At 43.4% G+C, this 20,990-nt stretch overlaps 1 protein-coding gene across 1 annotated transcript in view; it reads left to right on the forward strand.

The window, feature by feature from the left end:
• Positions 1 to 536: 536 nt before the first annotated feature.
• Positions 537 to 20,990, forward strand: part of LOC135205772 (paraplegin-like) — a gene marked incomplete in the record, with an annotated part of 592,202 nt that continues 571,748 nt past the window's right edge. The window contains 1 exon segment of the mRNA XM_064236914.1: positions 537 to 938.

A 20,990-nucleotide genomic window follows, 5' to 3' on the forward strand; every position in this document is an offset into this window, starting at 1 on the left:
GCTGAGATCGTTCAGACACGAATCTCCGCCCACTTTTGCAGTCAGACAAGCTCATACACAATATTTTTGCTAACGATACAGACAGTCGTTCAGACAATCGTTCATACAATCGTTCAGTGAATGGGGCCCTTTAGACCTGTTTATCTAGCTAGATCTTTGTCTGAATAGTTTGTGTGTCGATAACGACAGTCGTTCATACAATCGTTCAGTGTATGGGGCCCCTTAATATCACTGTTTTACCGTGTTTAGTGTTTAGTACTAGCCGCTGGGGGTTGGGGGGATCAAATGGCCCTACGTGCATCCCACTATCTGCCTGAAACTTCCGGCAGCTCGCCAAATGCCTGGTTTCGCTATCTGCATATAAAATCCAGACTCACTAAACGGCTACGTATATATACGTAAAAACTGTTAAAGGGTTATCGACCTTGTCAGAAAATTAAATGGCTGTTCCAGCTCGGGTAGATTTGGCGCGCTACATACATTAAGTAAAAACTGTTCAAAGGTTAACGACCTTGTCAGAAAATCATATGGCTGTTCCAGCTCGCGTTGGCATTTAAAACCCTATGATAAAGAACTCAGGCATGTGTGTTAAGAAAAATTCAAATTACTAAAAAAATTGGGTGTTGTTGTCCAGTATACACAACAATAATATAAATAGGAAAGATTCGTGCAGATCCGTATCAGGAGGCTAAGGTGGAACTAGTTGTCAACATCTTACAAGCTATTCTCAGATTTGTCTACGGGGGACACTGAAAATAGGGAAGAATTTATCGAAAGCGTATGGCGAAAGCGTATGGCATCACCGAGAAAATATACTTGAAGAAACACAACGAAAAGCGAACGAGAGCGAGCGAGGGAGCCGTTTCATAGGAAGAATGGCTACTACCACTACTATTCAACTCTTTAGTAAGTTGTGTAAGTTGTGTAAACTTACTAAGGTAGATATAATTACAATGTATTATTTGCTTTATAAGAAAACTTCAACCATATTTATTTTCAAAACCTTTCCTTTTATTTTATGGGTAATTTACTCTAACGCAGTGCAAACGACTAACTGAATGTGATTCCCGTAGGGTAGTACTAATATCGTGAGTTGTAGGCTAGTACTACCTAATACCTACTACCTACCTAGCTAGTAGCTACCTAGGTAGGTAGCATGATTTTCCTTTTTGAACGTAGGTTATGCTTTGAAATAACATTGTAACGTCTATCTCGGTAGCAATTCAGTAGTTTTAGAGAAACTGGCCATCTCCCTTTCATGTGCTACCTAGGTACCTAGGCTAGTAGCTATTTGTCTATGGGGGACTTCAATGGAAAGCAGGTTAGGCTACCTGGGTACTAATTGGGTGGAAGATCACGAACGAAATGCATGAAATCAAGAATAGCGATTTAGCCTAGTAGGTATTCTGTCCTAGTGTAGGGGCCAAACAACGGACACAGTCTATGCCAATAAAAAACCTAATCTGTCGTTATACTATCATTCCCGACCTAACGACTGTAGGGGAAACAACCACCTTGGATCCATTGTGCTCAGGTGGATCAGCCCTAATCACTTTATACCTATTTAATTGGTGAAACAAGAATACGATAATTCTAAAGAATAGCTAACCCCGCACGGACAGCAATGAGCATAGCCACGAATACGACATCCACTAGGGATTGGGGTACCTATTTCTACAGAAGCAATCCGCGGTGGCCTAGACTATGGCGATTGAAGTTTTCCTATGTTATTTTACCCACTGAACAAGAATTTAAAGTAATTTTTATTCGGACGACGGTAATTAACCCCCAAGGGCCAGTACTAAACACAGTGACTCGACCGCCGATCGAAATCGGCGGAATAACACCAAAACCAATATGGCGGCGATACCAAAACAACAACAAACAAAGTAGGGAGCGACTACATATCCGCGACAATCAATTTGTGTGCTGTCAGTAAGGCCGTAGCAGAACGGCGCTTCACGCCTTATCCGCATATTTAAAGATTCTTGGCAAGCACGGCATGTACGGCAAGAGGTAATGTTGCGCTGCGCGCGCTAGCCACAGCGGTTACAGTAAGGCTACTTACCGTGGCGGATCACACCTAAAGGCGTTCCTGTTGTAGTCGATCTGACAAATAGCTCCACAACACTCGCAGTTTTTTTGCTTTAGAACTAAATTATGTCTTTGAGCATATTCAATCACAACGTCTTTACCACCACTAGATTTGAGCATATTCAATCACAACTTCTTTACCACCACTGGACAAATAATGATAAAATTCACCGTAACCCACATTGCACTGCAAACAATTGGTAGGAAATCGAAGGGCCAGCCACTGCTTCTGCTAGAGCTACTGGAAGACAAAATGCCGGTTTTTGCTTCATTATTCGAGTATTCAATCAAACAAGGATACCAGTGGACACTGGACAGGTAACTTTATTACTCCGCTGAAGTGCTAGTGAAACTTAGTTTTCGACTAAAGTCGTTCGTAATTGGTTATGAAACCCATGACGTCATAATGATGTCACACCTCTCAGCCAATAATGAGTAACTGGAACTGCTTTTGTTTGGGTAAGAAAGTAAGTTAGAGTGCTCATTAAAAGTAAACATTACTGTAGAGGAAACACCTCTCCCGACTTAGGAAAAATTAGAGGTAAAAACTTATCAAGCTCATTTAATTCCACCCCGTTCAATCTCTCATATAATGACTATACTTCTTATATTGCTTTTCACATGCTCTTTCCATGTAGGTGATTATTTATTTTAATATCCAGTGCGGAGTGCTTCTGAAGTATTACCTTTAGTACTGGCCTCTGGGGGTTAATTACAGTCGTCCGAATAAATAGTACTTAAAATTCTTGTTCAGTAGGTAAAACTGCATAGAAAAACTGCAACTGCCATAGTCTGGGCCACCGCGGATAGGTACCCTAGATCTACTGGGATTGGGACATCCAATGTATTTTGCTGTGTTTAGTACTGGCCCCTGGGGGTTAATCACATTCAACTGCCCCAAAATAATGGTAAATTCTTAATAAGCAACCAGAAGACTATAGGAAATTGTAATTTCCAAAGAATTACCCGACGCAGAGTTAGTATTAAGATTTATATACCCAAGAATACAATTAGTTCATCTTTAGGCATACCATTCATAAGATTGAATATTGAATTTTTGTTAACATAATGTGATATAGGGTAAACAATCACATGGACTGCCCAACTCACCGACTACCACGGCTAGGCCACCCTCCGAAAAAGTACTTTTAACACGTCCTGACACCGGAGATGGTCATCAGTCACGAGTTGTTGTTGGTGAGAGAAGGGGCTCAAGACCTACTCTCCTTTCGAAGTAAGTATTTTCTCCAAAGTTAGAAATTAAGGCCATATTTTAAGATTTAAACAGAGGGTAATGAAAAAGGGTGGCCAACGAAGTTCCCACAACCCTAAAACGCTTTCGAAATTTTTACTTACGATTAAGAAAGTTTAGAAGATTGACACCATCTCGATGTTTGCGGAGTCGCTTGTGTCAACAAACTTCCCATTTCCTGTGCTAAATCCGCACACCACTTGTACCCATAGACTCTGGGGCACTTTCATCACAACAATCGTACACCTGACCTCTTACCAGCACTTATTCGTACATATTCAATATGACTACGGCATTCTTTGCGGCGTTTTGTGCTCTTAAATTGTTTATAAGTGTTGTCAATTGGTATGTGTTTACCCTCCATACTGGGTATAAGACTTACACAAAACCGGCGAAATAAGTGAAATTAGCGTATCTATTTGTAGTATATATACATATTACAGCAATTTTATCATTACCGGATTACTATGACAACTAGAATTCATGGAAACAGTTTGTAAATGCATCGGCGTATGTGTGATGCTCCACTAGATTGGCAACAATGAGTCTTTTTTTTTCCTCGCGTCATCTGCTTGTAAGTATGCATCCGAAATATTCGTAATTTTGGGGGGTTAATTTGGTTCCAAAAAAGGGATAATAGACATGAATTAAATAAACAATTTGAAGTAACAAAGTAAAGTTAAACTAAATAATGAAGTAAGTAAACAATTAAGGGAATAAAGCTTTGCACCTCATAAACCGTGTACTCGTGTCCTGCCCGTAACTGTGTTTGTGGAGTGAGCTCTTAGGAACCAGGAACAGCAAAGTAGTTCAAGTGCAATGTGGAGTGAATTAAGACCAAAACGTGTAATTACAATCAAATAAGCACTGTGGAGTTTCAGTTGTGATGGCAGTAAGGAAAAAAACCATCGATTATATGGTAAAAATGAATGTATAAATCATGACCTCGGGAATGAGAAGTTTCACACTTTCACTAATATAGACAACAACATGTTGTTTTATTGTGTTGATTACAACTGCAATCTTGAGTAAGATCAATAAACGTTACATATAGTACAGTGGAACCTCTACATACAAAAGTCCATACTTACGAAAAATCCAGGTTACGAAACCAAAGACAAAGATTATTTTGTTTGTGTACGAAAATAATTCAGGTTGCAAAAGGGTGTATGTACTGTAAATCGAAATTTGCCCAGGCCGCTGAGAACAATTTTAAAACTCGCGCGCCACCAACTGAGTAGACTCGCCACCATCCTCCCGCTCTCCCATTGGTTCCTGATGCTGGTCACTGCCATAAGATCCTGCTCTCCTATTGGTCAGCATCTGTTCCATTATCCCTCTACGTAAAGGCGTCCTTCGACCATTTCGTCGCACCAGCGTTATCATATGCACATGGAATTCATTTGTTAATGTAAATTCGTGTTAGTGATTTCGCTTTCTTTGTAGTAAGTTACTTTATCGTGTTGTGTGTGAACTTAATTAACTTATGTCATTAGCCATGGGTCCCAAGAATGTTGCTGAAGTTCACGGAAAGAACAGGATGCTTTCTTTGGAGATAATTAAAAATTTTGAAGCTGGCACGCGGTTGAGTGTGATCGCTAAGGAATACGTACGGCCGAAATCCTTCGACGATAGGCACCATCCTTAAGCAGAAGGAAGCCATCAAAGCAGTTACACCTTCCAAGGGCGTGACTATTTTGTCCAACAAGAGGAGCCATGTGCATGATGAGATGGAGAGGCTGCTTCTTGTATGGACAGCGCTTTTTTGGTGATCTGAGTGCCCAGGCCGAAGATGACACAGGAGAAGGGACATCGACGGCAACCCCAGACTTCATGGCTTCTTGGGGTTGGTTTGATAAATTCCATAAATGGACTGGCATCCATTCGGTGGTGCGGCATGTGGAGTCTGCCAGCTCAGACACAAAAGCGGCCAAAGCCTTTATTAAGGCGTTTGACTAGATGATAATCAAGGAAGGCTAAAGTTCTCAGCGAGTCTTCAACTCTGACGAGACTGGCCTTTTTTTGAAAAAAATGCCTCATTGGACGTACATGTACTAAGGTGTTTTAAGTCAAAATTTGTAAAGCGTTATGGAGGTATGTTTGCAATGCACATGGCTAGACTTTCATTTACCTGTTTATCTTAAAATATGACCATAATTTCTAACTTTGGAGAAAATACTTACTTTGAAAGGAGAGTAGAGGTCTTGAGGTGTCGCTCTCACCACACAATGACTCATGACTGGTCCCCATCTCTGGTGTCAGGACGTGGTAAAGTACTTTTTCGGAGGGTGGCTCAACAAGCAGCCAAGACTGGATCAGCTAGTCCACTTGGTTGTTTCCCCTACTTTCCTAACCTGAATTAGGATGCTCCCCTAGCTGGAGTTGGCTTTGCTCCCCCTAGACCCCACCAAACAACAATGATCATTGAAAACGTACTAAACTTCCACTTGGTGGTAGTGCTAGAGCCTCCTCCCATTGTTCTCAAAAACTGCTTCTAGGGTAAACGATCGAATGGACTACCTGTGGCCATCTTGCCCCCTCATTGATCCACCTTCCAGAAAAAGTACTTTTAACACGTCCTGACACCGGAGATAGGCACCAGTCACAAGCCATCGTCTGTGGAAGCAACACCTCGAGACCTCGTGAAGTATGTGTTTTTTCCCAAATGACAAGATAATAATTTCCGGTTAAACAGAGGTTAATGAAAGTCTAGCTATGCGCAGTGCTAACTTACCTCCATGACACTTTTCAAAATTTTTACTTAAAACACATTAGTACATGTAGAAGATTGATGCCATCTCAATGTTTGCAGAGTCACTTATGTAAACAAAATTTGTATTTCCTGTGCTAAATCTGCACACCATTTGTATCCATAGACGGGAGTACACTTTCCTCATAACAATCTTAAATGATGACGTTCACACTCGCGTCCAGAAACTCGCGATTTTTCAGGAGGAACAAGAAGAAGAAGAGTGCGCTAGATATTTAAATAAATAGTTTAACATCAGTATAAGGTCATGAATTGCATAAATTTATTACATACTCAAGATGATTAATTTGAAAATGTTCATTGTTCAAAAAGTAACTAGATTCCTGACAAATTTCAACGGTTTTGTTATGAACATTAGCTTGATGTGTTGTTTGCTTTTTCCTATTTTTTTATCACTTTTGCCAATTGGTATGTCTTTTGCCTCCAAACTGGGTACATATAAGGCTTATACAAAACCGTGAAAATAAGTTAAATTAGCATATCTATTTGTAGTATATATACATATTAGAGCAATTTTATCATTATTGCATTACTAAGATAACTAGAATTCATGGAAATGGTTTGTAAATGCATCGGTGTGTGTGTGTGAAGCTCCACTAAATTGGCAACAATGAAATTTTGCCTTGCCTAAGCATGCAAACATTAAAGGTTACATTTATTTCAAGCATAGGTACAATTATTAAAAATAAAAAAAATTCAAAATAGTAATACAGTGGTACCTCAAGATACAAAATTAATCCGTTCCGAGGCGGCCTTCGTATCATGAAGTTTTCATATCTTGAATCGCATTTTACATGTAAAATGCCTAATCCGTTCCAAGCCCTACAAAAACACCCCAGTAAATTATATTTCCAGGCCTACAACACATGTTCTAGGGTTACGATGCCAATCCGACGGAAGAAATATGACTCCAAAAAGGCAAAATACTGTTTATACTTGAGTAATATTCAACTGCATGTAATGTTCAACCCCATTTTTACTGCATATGCTAGGACTTTAGCATATGTCCCTTAGCAATAAGCCTAGCCTATGTTAGCGGTTGCTACTGTAGCCTAGTCTATGATTCTGACATCTAAACCTAAGAAGCTAAAAGCTTAGAATATGCCAATAAAATGTATAAATAATCAGTATGTACTCATTTCAAATAATTATTAATTAATCATTAACTATAATACACAAACAAACAAAAAAAAAACCTTCCAATCGTTTGTTGACATTCAGCTCTTACGAGTACCGAACGAACGCCAAGCAATCACTTTTCCTAGGACACAGTAAGCCATAAATTTTCATTAGTATCTCTCTTCAACTAATAAAACTACCAAACAGTATAATAACCATTCATTTCTATTCTTTATTCTATCTTTACCTAATGGAAATACCGAGTTACTGACAGCTATAATGAAACATATACGTAACGTAGTATTAAAACAGAAGAATTCTAGAAAATACGTATTTGTTGGCTTCAATGATAGTCTGATTTATTTTGTATTTTATGATATCTAATTAACAATTTTTTTATGAAATGTATTGCATGTACTCATTTCAAATAATTATTAAGTAACCATTAACTATAATAAACAAACAAAAAAAAAGCTTCCAAACTTCTGTTTACATCCAGCACTTACGAGTATCGAACGATCGCCAAGCAATCACTTTTCCTTGTACACAGTAAGCCATAAATTTTCATTATCTCTCTTCAACTACTGAAACTACCAAACAGTATAATAACCATTCATTTCTATTCTTTATTCTATCTTTACCCAATATTTTTTATTTTTATTAAATGTATTGCATGAATAAGTTTTTCAATTTACAGCATCCTTTTACCAATAGAATACTTAAAGCATAAGGGCTAGATGCTGACCAATAGGAGAGCAGGATCTTATGGGGTGACTAGCATCAGGAACCAATGGCAGAGCGGGAGGATGGTGGCGAGTTTACTCATTTGGCAGCGCGGGAGTTTGAAAATTGTTCTCGGTGGTCCGGGCGAATCTCGGGACTTTACAGCAACAACCTTTCGTAACTTAAGCAATTTTCGTATGTAGAGCCGTAAAATTTGTTGTATTTGCTTTGATATCTCAAGTTTTTCGTAAGTTGAGCCTTTCGTATGTTGAGGTACCACTGTATAGACTTAAATCAATGAAAAGTGCTGGCAAAATATTACAAAATTCTTGTCATAATTCACTAATCAGTTGTCTGGTCGATGATGCGTTTCGGCAGCCAGGTGTACAACAAAGCTGAACATTTTTTTCCACCGTGGCTTTACTGTAACCAAACACTCACATATTTAAAGTGGAATTTGGAGTTAATTAAGAACAAAATGTGTATACGTAATTACATTCAAATAAACACTGTTGTGATAACATTAAGGATAAAACCACCGATTACAAGATGATAATGCATTTCAGTTCAAAACATGACCCTGGGAATATGACATCATACTTTCACTAATATAAGCTATTAAATGTTTTATTTTATTGCAGTGTCTTACCGAACAATTACACAGCTGTAGGTACCCTACAAATGGCAGACAACAAGATTCTAAACTTCGCAGACAACAAGATTCTAAACGTCATCTCCCTCCACTCGAGGGAGCTACAGGTACAACTGCCCAGGTAACATCAATTTGTTCTCTGCCGGCTTCTGGTGAACATCGGTGGTCGGTGCAGACTTTTCTTCATTTGTTGGGAAGTATATCTCTCCAATATCGGTGAAGTGTTCAACTTCGTGTTGAAGCTAGTTAGCTGAATTTCTTTTCTGCAATTTTGTGGCTTTACCATCATGTCGGACTCTAGTCCTTCAGTAGTTAGGTTTTGCACCGAAGGGTGCAAAACTAGGTTAGTTAAATCAATTTATGATTCGCACACTAAGTGCATTAAGTGTAGGGGTTGTGAGTGCTCTAGAGAGTCTACTTGTGATGAATGGAAGGATTGGAGTGAACAACAGTGGAAAGTTTTTGTTTCTCACTTGGGGAAGGTAATTAAGGATAGGAAGAGGAAGGCGGCTCTCAGAACTGAAAGTAAGACTAGTATACGTAGCTGCTTCTGCTTCTTCTATCGAAGCACCTGCTCCTATTCCTTCTCCTTCTCCTCTTATTATGTCTCCAATCTTGAGTCCTCCTACTCCTGCACCTGTAACTCCCTTGCCAACTTCCCGTGGAGTTTCTCCTGACACCTAGCCTCGAGTCTAGATTTGAAAAGAAATTTGATGTATTAGCTAATACAGTTATGCAGTTAGGTTTATCTGTAAAGTCTTTCATGGAAAAGACTTCTAGTGAAGTGAAAAGTCAGTGCAGTGCAATCTGAGGGGGTGGCTGTTTGTCCCGATAGTTCTAGATGAAGGTCCCTGTCTTGCTCCCCCCCCCCCCCCACCCCCCCCCCCTCCCCCCCCCCCCCCCACCCCCCCCCCCCCCCCCCCCCCCCCCCCCCCCCCCCCCCCCCCCCCCCTCGGGGAGAAGACATACCGGAGGTCCAAGGGAGATTGTCGGGGTTTGCCCACAGACAGTCGGTTCCTCCGTCGATCCTGTGGTGCGACAGCAGGATTAGACTAAACACCATTGGGAAGGTGTGTCGTTCAGTAATCAGTTATCGACAGGGTTGAGTGATTCGTCACCGGTTAGACGTCATAAGTCCGTGATTCTTCAGCCTCACGTCCATTGAAGAGACGTTCAACTGAAGAGGTGTTCTCTCCGCCCCCTGTGAAGAGGAACAGAGAAGTAGACAACCCTCGCCCGGCGTGTAGTGTAGCTACATGGACTTCGCCTCGGGTTTTCACGACAGTGACAGCCGCCTTCAACTCGATTGTGGAACGAGTGATTCTGAGTCATAGAGATCTGACACTCCTCAAGCTGTCGAAAGTTTACTTTCGACTTCGCATGCGACAGATAATTCGACTGGCGCGAGACCTCCAGTGTCGATCGTGTCGAAGTCCACAACCCCAGTTGCTACGACTTCAACTCAAGAAGACAAGAATTTAGTTCCTTTATGTCGACAATTGCAGGAGCTAATGAACTGGAGGAAAGAAAGCAAACAATGTCCAAAGAACAATGAGTTTAATCAAGAACCCTCTCTGTCGCCTATCTCTTCGGATGATGAGGAGGACTTAGAAGCTGACTCTATTCGTCTCTCGTGCTATTCGAAGATTTTACGCTACCTTCTGGACATGTACCCGGATTACTTCGTAGCAGCCACTCCCAGGTCACCTGCTTCCATCTTCCTGATGAGAAGGAAGAATTTCGATCCTCTTCTCCAGAAGGTCGTACTTTCTAAGGCTGCTAAACGATCGCTTCGTGATATAGAAGACTGGTTGAAGTTCAAGAGAGAGCTCGGGAATGCAACTTTTGCCTAGCCTCCGTCGAAACTTGTTAAGAAGAGGTATAGGTTCTACGTAACCAGAGAAGCCCCCTCCATGGGAGTGTCTGCCTCCTCACAGGGGGACTTCTTTGGCCTGGTAGATGCAAATAGGAGGTCTGCGTTTGCAGCAGCCAAAATATTCTTTTCATCACCCAAATTGGACCATTTGGTAAAGAATATCTTCAAGATTTTGGAGATTATGAGCTTCTTAGACTGGACGATCAGAGCCCTTGCTAAGAAAATAGAGGACTGCCCTACTCTCCAGGAGGACCTTCATGCTCCAGTAGGGGGCAGACTGAACCTCTTCTGGGAGGAATGGAGTCGTAGAGGGGCAGAGCCCTGGTTGACCCAGATTCTCTGGTTCAGTTACTCCATTCCTTTCAAAGACACTCCACCTCTATCGAATGTTCCCAGGAGAGTTTTGTAGCCTTAACTCTAGAAATAGACACACTTGTGCAGAAGGCTGTCATAGAGGAGATAAGCGACAGACCATCCCCGGGATTTTACAACAGTCTGTTCGTAGTCCCCAAGTCATCAGGGGGCTGGAGGCCTGTACTGGATGTAAGTGCACTGAACTTGTTCATTCAGAAGACCAAATTCAATATGGAAAAGACTCGTTTGGTGTTGGAATCCCTTCACCAGGGGGACTGGATGGTATCCCTGGATATGCAGGATGCATACTTCCACATCTTAATTCATCAGGACTCCAGGAAATACCTTCGGTTTGTGTTCATGGGCAAGACCTACCAGTTTCGAGCTCTTTGCTTCGGCCTCTCGACAGCACCGCAAGTATTTAAGCGAGTGCTGACTCCGCTGGGGAAGTGGTTACACCTGAGCATCAGTGTCACTCTACCTAGACGACTGGCTTCTCCGCTCCTCTTCAGAAAGTCAGTGTATGAAGGATCTCAAGAGGACTCATTCATTAACTCACTCGTTAGGTCTTCTTATCAACGAGGAGAATTCTCGGCTAATTCCGACTCAGAGCATTCTCTATTTTGGGATGACTCTGAACTCAAGTTTTTCGGGCTGCTCTTTCACCAAAGAGAGTCCAGTCATGTCTGGAAGTAGTACAGACTTCCTGGACAGCAAGTCCTGTTCCGCCAACCATTGTACCAGTCTGTTAGGAACACTAGCTTCGGTGGAACAGTTTGTCAAACTCGGAAGGCTGCACATGAGGTCCCTACAATTCTTCCTGAAGGCATCATGGTGCAGGAAGACTCAACCAGACTCGACAGTATTCGCAATTTCAGATGAAATCAAGGAGGACTTAGCGCGGTGGCTTTCGAAACCAAGACTGGTAGAGGGTCTTTCGCTTCGTCCGCTCCACCCAACCCTTCAGTTCTTTTCAGATGCCTCCGACGCATGTTAGGGAGCCCTGTTGGGAAAGAACAAGGCATCAGGGGAATGGTCGGAAACTCAACGCTCTCTTCATATCAACGTGAGGGAGCTATTAGCAGTGTACCTGGGACTTCAGGCGTTCTTTCGTCTCGTGACGGGGCAGGTGGTAGCAGTTCACGGAGACAGTTCCACAGCACTTTCCTACTTCAGGAAACAAGGGGGAACGCGCTCCTTCACCCTCTTCAACCTTGCAAAAGATCTGCTTCTGTGGGCAAAAAAATTTCAAGTTTTGTTGATCCCTCGATTTGTTCAAGGGAAAATGAACGTGTTGGCAGATGAACTAAGTCGACGTCACCAAGTACTGCCATTGGAATGGACTTTTGATGCGAAGGTCTGCCTAGACCTATGGAAACTTTGGGGAAAGCCGATGATAGACCTATTTGCAACTTCGAGGAACAATTGCCTTCTGCTGTTTTGCTCTCCAGCCCCGGACCCTCTTGCATGGTCAGTCGACGTAATGTTACTAGACTGATCTGGCCTGGAAGCGTACGCCTTTCCCCCATTCGGCCTAATAAGACAGGTGCTGAACAAAGTGTCATTTCATGAAAAAGTTTCTCTGACACTAGTCGCTCCGTTCTGGCCAAGGAAGGAATGGTTCCCAGATTTCCTCGACTTGCTTGTAGATTTCCCCAGGCTGCTTCCGTTAAAGAGATGTCTACTTAGACAACCACACTTCGCAAGATTCCACCAAGGATTATCCACTCTGGCACTGACAGGATTCAGACTGTCAGGAGTCTCGTCAGAGTGAAAGGTTTTTCAAGACGAGCTGCAGAAGCTATCGCGAACTGCAAAAGAGATTCTTCTAACAGACTATACCAGTCTAAATGGGGAGTGTTTCAAAATGGTGTAAACAAACTAAAGTCTCTTCTTCTGAATCATCTGTGAACGAAATAGCGGATTTCCTTCTATTCTTAAGGGACGTTAAGCGTTTAGTGCCTTCGACTATTAGGGGATACAGAGCGATGCTGGCTTCAGTTTTTAAACACAGAGGACTAGCCATATCCACGAATAGTGATCTTTCCGATCTAATTAAATCGTTCGAGACTTCCAAATCGTCAAATACCTTGATAGCATGGATTCTCAATGTAGTTCCTAAACGGCTTTCGGGTCCTCCCTTTGAACAGTTACTTTCTTCGTCTAAGAGGAATCTCACCAAGAAGACTTTATTTTTAGTTGCATTAGCATCAGCTAGACGAGTTAGCAAGCTTCACGCGATGGACAAAAAGGTGGGATTTTCTCAAGGCGACGCAGTTTGCTCTGTAGAGCTCAATTTTCTCGTGAAAAACGAGAACCCTTCTAATCCTTGGCCACGTAACTTCGTTCTCAAGAACCTGACAGACTTGATAGGCCAGAAGTAGAAGAATGGCTCTTATGTCCCGTGCGGGCATTAAGATATTACCTCTGCAGAATGGAGAAAATTAGAGGTCAATCGAATCGTTTGCAGTGCTCGGTTAAAAATCCCTCTCGGCCTCTCTCAAAAAACGCTATCTCCTATTTTCTGAGAGAATTAATTGTCGAAGCACACTCTCGAGCTAATGACTCAGTGTTTCCTTTACTGAGAGTGAAAGCGCACGAAGTTCGAGTGGCAGCGACTTCCCTCGCTTTTCGACACAACTTGTCGCTATCCACTATCCTCAAAAGCACCTTTTGGAAATCGAAATCTGTGTTCGCTACGCATTATTTGAAAGAAATCGTGACTGTGTTCCAAGATTGTAAGTCTCTCGGTCCACTTTCAGTAGCTGGCATGGTGTTGGGAGAAACCACACAGGGGGTTGCTCCCTCTGTTAGCCTATGTTTCGCCTTGTATCAAGGTTGACGAGTTAAAGGGAAGTCTGGGGGTACAATGTACCTGGAGTACTCACCAGTCATTTTAGTTTTAGTTTTGGTGGGTTAAGGTTTTTATTTCGGTGTAGGTGACAGTTGTATTTTCATTTTGGTTATTTCTGGTCTTAGCCCAGGGCAAGGGCAATCTTTGGTTGTATCTTTGTTGAGTCAGCGGTGAACACCATGACTACAAGGATCTTCCACTCCATGTAGAGGCACCCATTGGTCATACTCCAAGCCTTCTACTACGTAAGATGAGCACCGACCAGAGGCAGTATTCTCCTGCAGTAGCTCTCTTACAAGGTAAGGTACAACAGGCACTAACAGTGCTTTTGGGTCCTTTTTCAAGAATCATGTTATTTTTAGATTAAGCTTACATCCACAGCCCCCCATCCTTGCAGTGGGTAATCAGCTGTATAATTGTTCGGTAAGACACTGCAATGAAAATGGAATTTTCATTATAAAATAAATTTTATTGCATACTTACTGAACAATTATTAATTAAAGCCCTCCCCCCTCCCCACAGGTGGATGGCTGGTCAGAAGGAATTGATGTTACCTGGGCAGTTGTGCCTGTAGCTCCCTCGAGTGGAGGGAGATGATGTTTCCTACATCAACGATGGCGGCGCCACCGCAGAAGTTTTGAATCTATTGTCTGCCATTCGTAGGGGAACCTACAGCTGTATAATTGTTCTGTAAGTATGTAATAAAATTTTATTTTATAATGAAAATTCCATTTTTAAGATTTGTTATTTATTCCTGCACAAATACAAACCTTCATTCTTTACATAATGTATTTACCAATTGGCGAGAGGAATCTGTGTGTTCGCTGAACTGACTTGTTGGTTCGCCCAACCTAGGGTGTTGCCTTCCTGGTTTGTTTGAGAGCAGAGCAAGGTATACCCCACTATTCTAGCACACTGCACATAAGGGATGTAGCAGACGGTAATTTCCAGATAATTGAGTGAAGGGTTTGTATGCTATTTCTCAGTTTGGCTTTAAGAATCCATACTGAAGTGTTGGAGACAATAATACTGGTTGATATGATTAACAAGTTTGCAGTATTGTCTGCCCTCTCCCCTTGTCAAGAGAGGAGGGGAACTTGCATCCCTTCATTACCAATGAAAAGACTGGTGCCCATTCAGACAGCAAACCTGCACTCACATCTGTCCAGCTTATATGTTGAATGGCACTCTGACTCTACGCTTACTGGAGAGGAAGGAAAAACAGAGATGGAGGAGAAACAATCACTCCTATCTTGTCTCCTTGGATACCTAGATCTCTCATTCACAAGCTAAATCCTATGTAAAGAATTTCAAGTTTGTATGTTAGGGAAAATGTAAACTAATTTTAGAAAAATTTTATATTTTGGTACAGATCAGTCCCTCACAAGGTAATTTGCCCAGCTCCCAACCTCTCAGAACTTGCTGAGTGATCAGGTAACAGTAGGTGTGATAGTTTTCTGCCTGTATGGGGATTTGGTTGCTTCAATGTGCAGAAAGCCAGCAGGATTAATTCTTTTTTTCACTTATATAACTTACCCGGTGGTTACATATAGCTGTCGTCTCCTGACGTCACGGCAGAATTTGAAATTCGCGGTAGCGCTAATGGTTTGACAGGTGATCCCTCTACTCCCGCCCTCTACCGGGTACCGGGAACCATTCCAACCATAAATCAGAAGTTTCCTGCCGTCGGAACCGGTAACACGGTTCCTCTGCTGGTTGGAATTTGGATTTGATCATCTTGGTTTTCTCCTTTTGGTGATGTACCTTGAGTTTACTGATCTTTTTGCTAGCGCTATAGTTATTTTGGTTTTGATATTGTTGTCCTTTTTAGGAATTATTTTGAATTCTTCACGATGTCTGACACCGGCTCTGTTCAGTATAGGGTGTGTAGTAGTGGGTGTAAGACTAGACTTCTTAAAGCTTCACTTGATCCTCATTCTACTTGTGTTAGTTGTAGGGGACGTGAATGTTCTTTTGAGAATACGTGTGAAGAATGTAAGTCTCTAACATCTCAGGAGTGGAAGGCACTGGGAAAGTATATGAGAAAGTTAGAAAAAGATAGAATCAGAAAGGCTTCACAGAGATCTTCTTCTAAGTTTGTGAGTAGCCAGGATATTCCTCTGAATTCTATTAATCCTGTTCCTATTAACCCCGTAGTGGTTGCTCCTGCCCTCGAATCTGTATCTCCCGATCCCGTGTCAGTATTACGAGCCGATATGGACTCGAAATTTGTCTCTTTCCTCACCACTATGCAGAAAATGGGTGAGACAGTGCAAGAAGTGGTAGTTAAGTGTGATAAATTACTTAGTGCAAGTGTAGTGGAGGAGGTGGTTGTTCGGCCCGTTCGTTCTCCTACTAGGTCTAGGCCCCTGTCAAACTCCCCAGATCCTGGAGTAAGGCATGCCGAAAACCGAAGGGAGGCGAGCGGGACCTGCTCCCGAGCAGCCGCCCCCTCAAGCAATCCTGTAGCCGTATCCCAGGATGCTGTCGCTCACCATTGGAAAGGTGTTGCGAGGAAGTGTTTTTCGTCAAGTGACTCTAGTTCAGATGTTTCCTCTTATAGAGGTTGGCGTAATAAGACTTCTAGACCGCTGAAAAGGTTGCGCGATGTTTCGCCTGCTGCGGTTCCCAAGAAGGTGGCGCTGCCGAACCTTCTTGTAGTTTTTGGGAGGAGCCTGAAGCTTTTTCTCGGCGGTTTCGATTTATCGCCCTTCTCTCATAGAAGTGGAGAAGCCGAACACGCACACTCCTTCGGAGCCTTCTCCAGAGCCTCCTCAACGATATCCTGCGGCTCCAGACGTGTTTGTGGATCATCCTTCTACACCTCCCGCGCCTTCTACGTCGGTGGATCCTCAACCTTCGGTGTTTGAACAGACGAATGCCAAGTTAGGCAGTATCTTGGAGCTTTTTGGCAAGTCTCTTTCGTCCCCGAATGCGCTCCCGACCGCCTTACATCTTCCGCAGACTACTGTGCAGTCCTCTTCGCAGGCTCCTTTGCAGTCGCCTCTTCAGGCTCAGACTCTCCATGTGACTCCTCTTCAGACGCCACTTCAGGCGCCTGGTCGGACTCCTTTCCTGACTCCGTCTATGGCGCCACGTCAGGCTCTCGCTCGAGCGCCACCTCAGCTGCCAGCTCGGCCGCCAGCTCAGCCGCCAACGCAGCCGCCAGCTCAGCCGCCCGGATACGTCTCAGTACAGGCTCAGACGTCTTATCCTGCTTTCTCACACCCTCCTCGGACGCGTCAGGGTGTGACTTCGCCGAACAGGATTCCTCTTCCGATGGAATGTTCGCCAGTTTCGTCGAAGGAAGCTTCGGATTTGGAGGAAGAAAGAAAGAAGGACTTACAGAAAAAGACAAGCATTTGTCGGGGTATAAACTCCTTTTACGATCCTTCGTTGACAACTTTGGAGATTCTTTTGCGCCTTCCGTTCCAGTTTCTCCTAGTTCGCAGTGGAAAAAGGACAGTAAGCCTGACTCCTCGTCCTCGTTCACGCGTCTCGTCCTCTCGATTTCGGCTAAGAAAGCTATCAAGAAAGTTAACGCTTGGCTTTTGGAGAAGAGGGAACAGGGGAAAAATGTTTTTTTGTCTTCCCCCTTCGAGACTTTCGTCAAGGAGCTGTGTCTGGTATGACACTGGAGAAGTTTTTTCCCTGGGTGTGACTGCCTCCGCTCAGGGAGACTTTTCTAGTCTCGTGGACTCTTCCCGCAGAGCAGCCCTTAATACTGCTAAGATTTTCTTTTCAACAAATGAACTGGAGCATCTTTGCAAGAGTGTTTTCCGTGTTTTCGAAGTTGTTAGCTTCCTGGATTGGGCAATTGCTTCGCTGGCCAGGAAAGTCAAGTCATTTGGACTTTCGGAGGAGCAGTTGAAGGATTTTGCCTCGGTACTGGATTGTATCGATAAAGGCATCTGTGATGGAGCTTCGGAGCTCGCTGCCATTTTCGCCTCTGGAGTGTTGAAGAAGAGACAGCTTTGGTGCTCCTTCTAGTCGAAAGGGGTTTCATCGAACCAGAAGTCTGCCTTGCTCTTCTCTCCTTTGGACAAGAAACACCTATTTCCGCAAGAGATTGTGAGCGAGATCGCTCAATCTTTAACACAGAAAGCGACCCAGGATCTCTTATCACAGTCAGTGAAGAAGCCCAGGAAGATAGCTCCGGTTCTTTCTGCTTCTCGGAGTGCTCCCTCCACGGAAGCTCCTAAACCATTTCGAGGGAGAGCTCCCGTTCGATCTTCCTCCAGGTTTCGTGGGAGAGGTAGAGCCTCTTCTAAAACCACTCCCTCATCAACAAGAAGTAGGCCCGTAGTCCTCCACACAGCAGTAGGAGCCAGATTACACCTTTTCTGGCAGACCTGGTTTCATCTCGGAGCGGATCCTTGGACGGTCCAGGTCCTGAAGGAAGGATACACCATTCCGTTCATCAAGCACCCCCCTCTCACAGAATTTCCTGTGAATTTGTCAGCCTACTCGGAGAACTCCGAAAAATTTGCTGCCCTCCATCAAAAGAAAATTTCTCGCCTTACTGGCAAAGAGGGCCATAGAGTTAGTGGACTCTCCGCAGGAACCAGGATTTTACAATCGCCTTTTCCTGGTAAAGAAGGCCACGGGGGTTGGAGACCGGTGTTGGACGTCAGTGCCCTGAACGTCTTTGTCCTGAAGACGAAGTTTTCTATGGAAACGACCCAATCGGTATTAGCAGCTCTTCATCCTGGAGATTGGATGGTTTCCATAGACCTTCGGGACGCTTATTTTCATATTCCGATTCATTCGGAATCGAGAAGATTCCTGAGATTCGTGTTCCAGGGCCGTATTTATCAGTTCAGGGCCCTCTGCTTCGGCCTGTCGACAGCTCCACAAGTGTTCACCAGAGTTCTGTCGTCAGTAGCAAAGTGGCTTCATCTAGACGGGATACGAATATCCATGTATCTAGAGACGATTGGCTTCTCAGGGCAAGGTCCAGACAGAAGTGTGTGGAGGACCTACAAAAGACTTTAAGGATGACGGAAAGCCTAGGTTTGTTAGTAAACAAGGAAAAGTCATGTCTCACTCCTTCTCAGGAGATAATTTATTTAGGAGTGAGACTGAATTCAGTTCTTTTTCAGGCTTTTCCGTCTCGCCAAAGGATCGACTCTTGCCTGAACAAAATAGACGAATTTCTCGTCAGACAAACTTGCTCGGCGAATCAGTGGATGAGCCTTTTAGGAACCTTGGCTTCAATAGAGCAATTTGTAAGTCTGGGCAGGCTCAACATGAGACCACTTCAATTTTACTTGAAGCAGAAGTGGCAAAGGAAGAAGTTCCCAGACTCCTTCGTGTTCCCCATCTCGGAAGGAATCAAACAGGACCTACTTTGGTGGAAATCCAAGAAGGAAGGCTAGAGGAAGGCTTGTCTCTAAGCCAGTTGAGCCCCAACCTTACGCTTTTGTCAGACGCATCGGACAAAGGGTGGGGAGCTACTCTGGGGAGAAAGGAAGTGTCGGGACTTTGGCAGATTCATCAGAGAAGCTGGCACATAAATCTAAACGAGTTGAAGGCGATTCATTTGGCTCTAATGCACTTCAAGACAGAGGTAAGAGGGAAAGTAGTGCTGGTTCAAGCAGACAACACCACGGCTCTCTCTTACATCAAAAAAACAGGGGGGGACACACTCGTTCTCTCTGTGCGAGGCGGCGAGAGACCTACTCATTTGGGCGAAAGAGAACAAGGTTGTCTTGAGCACAAGATTTATTCAAGGCTCGAAGAATGTAAGGCGGACATTCTCAGCAGGAGAGGACAAGTCCTCTCCACAGAGTGGACGTTACATCCTCAAATATGCAAGAAGCTTTGGGGGATTTGGGGATGTCCTCAGTTGGATCTCTTCGCCACAAACAAGACAGCTCGTCTACCACTGTATTGCTCCCCAGTTCCAGACGAGGAGGCGTTTACAGTGGATGCCATGCTTCTGGACTGGTCAAATCTGGATCTGTATGCCTTTCCACCTTTCAAAATGCTAAGATTATTCTGTTCAAAGTTCAGAGGTCATCAGAACGTCAGGATGACTCTGATAGCCCCCTTTTGGCCGGCCAGGGAATGGTTTCCGGATCTACTACTGCTGTTGACGGACTTTCCGAGAGAGTTACCGTTAAGGAAGGATCTACTCAGACAGCCCCACTTTCTGAGGTTCCATCACAACTTGTCCGCTCTTCGACTAGTCGCCTTCAGACTGTCGAGCATCTCCTCAGAAAGAGAGGATTTTCAAAGAGAGCTTCAAGGGCTATTGCTAGACCCAGAAGAGAATCCTCTGATCGAGTGTACCAAGCTAAGTGGGTCCAATTCAGAGCTTGGTGCAAAGAAGAAGGAATTTCGTCTTCTAAGACCTCTATAGCTCAGTTAGCTAACTTCCTTCTTTTTCTTCGTGAGAAGAAGAAGCTTTCTACCAGAGGATTAGGGGTTATAGAGCTATGTTGTCTTCTGTGTTCAGACATCGAGGATTAGACATTTCTAATAATCAAGACCTCTCAGACCTGATTCGTTCCTTTGATACGACCAAGACAAAGGAGTCAAGAACAGTAGCTTGAACCTGGATGTAGTTCTTAAATGGCTGATGTCAGATAGATTCGAACCGATCTCTCTAGTTCTTTTTAGAGATCTGACCAGGAAGACCCTTTTCTTTGGTGCTTTAGCATCAGCTAGAAGAATCAGTGAGCTGCATGCTATTGATAAGAGAGTTGGATTCGCTAAGGGCAATGCCATTTGCTCATCAATGCTGGGGTTTTTGGCTAAGAATGAAAAATCCCTCACGTCCTTGGCCTCGTTCTTTCTCTATAAAGAACATTTCGGAGTTAGTGGGGCCTAATGAGCCTGAATGTCTTCTCTGTCCAGTGAGAGCACTTAGACATTATGTGCAAAGGACCAAAGGTATAAGAGGTAAGAGTGATAACCTGTGGTGTTCAGTGAAAGATCCTTCTCGTCCTCTTTCTAAAAATGCGCTCTCCTTTTTTTTAAGGAATTTGATTTCTGAGGGGCACACGGACAATGTCAGGACTCAGATATCAAAGTGTTTAAAGTCAAAGCTCATGAAATTAGAGCAGTGTTTCTCTACTCTATGGCCATTTTAGAAACGTAATCTGTCTTTTGAAAGACATTATTAAATCTACATATTGGAGAAGCAATTCTGTCTTCGCATCTCATTATCTGACAGATTTGCAAACCACATATGAAAATTGCAGTACATTGGGGCCATTCATTGTGACTGACACGGTATTGGGTGAGGGAGAGAAGGATGTATCCCATCCTCACTAACTTTTCTCCTTGATT

Source organism: Macrobrachium nipponense, chromosome 11, assembly GCF_015104395.2.
Source record: "Macrobrachium nipponense isolate FS-2020 chromosome 11, ASM1510439v2, whole genome shotgun sequence".
Taxonomy (NCBI): domain Eukaryota; kingdom Metazoa; phylum Arthropoda; class Malacostraca; order Decapoda; family Palaemonidae; genus Macrobrachium; species Macrobrachium nipponense.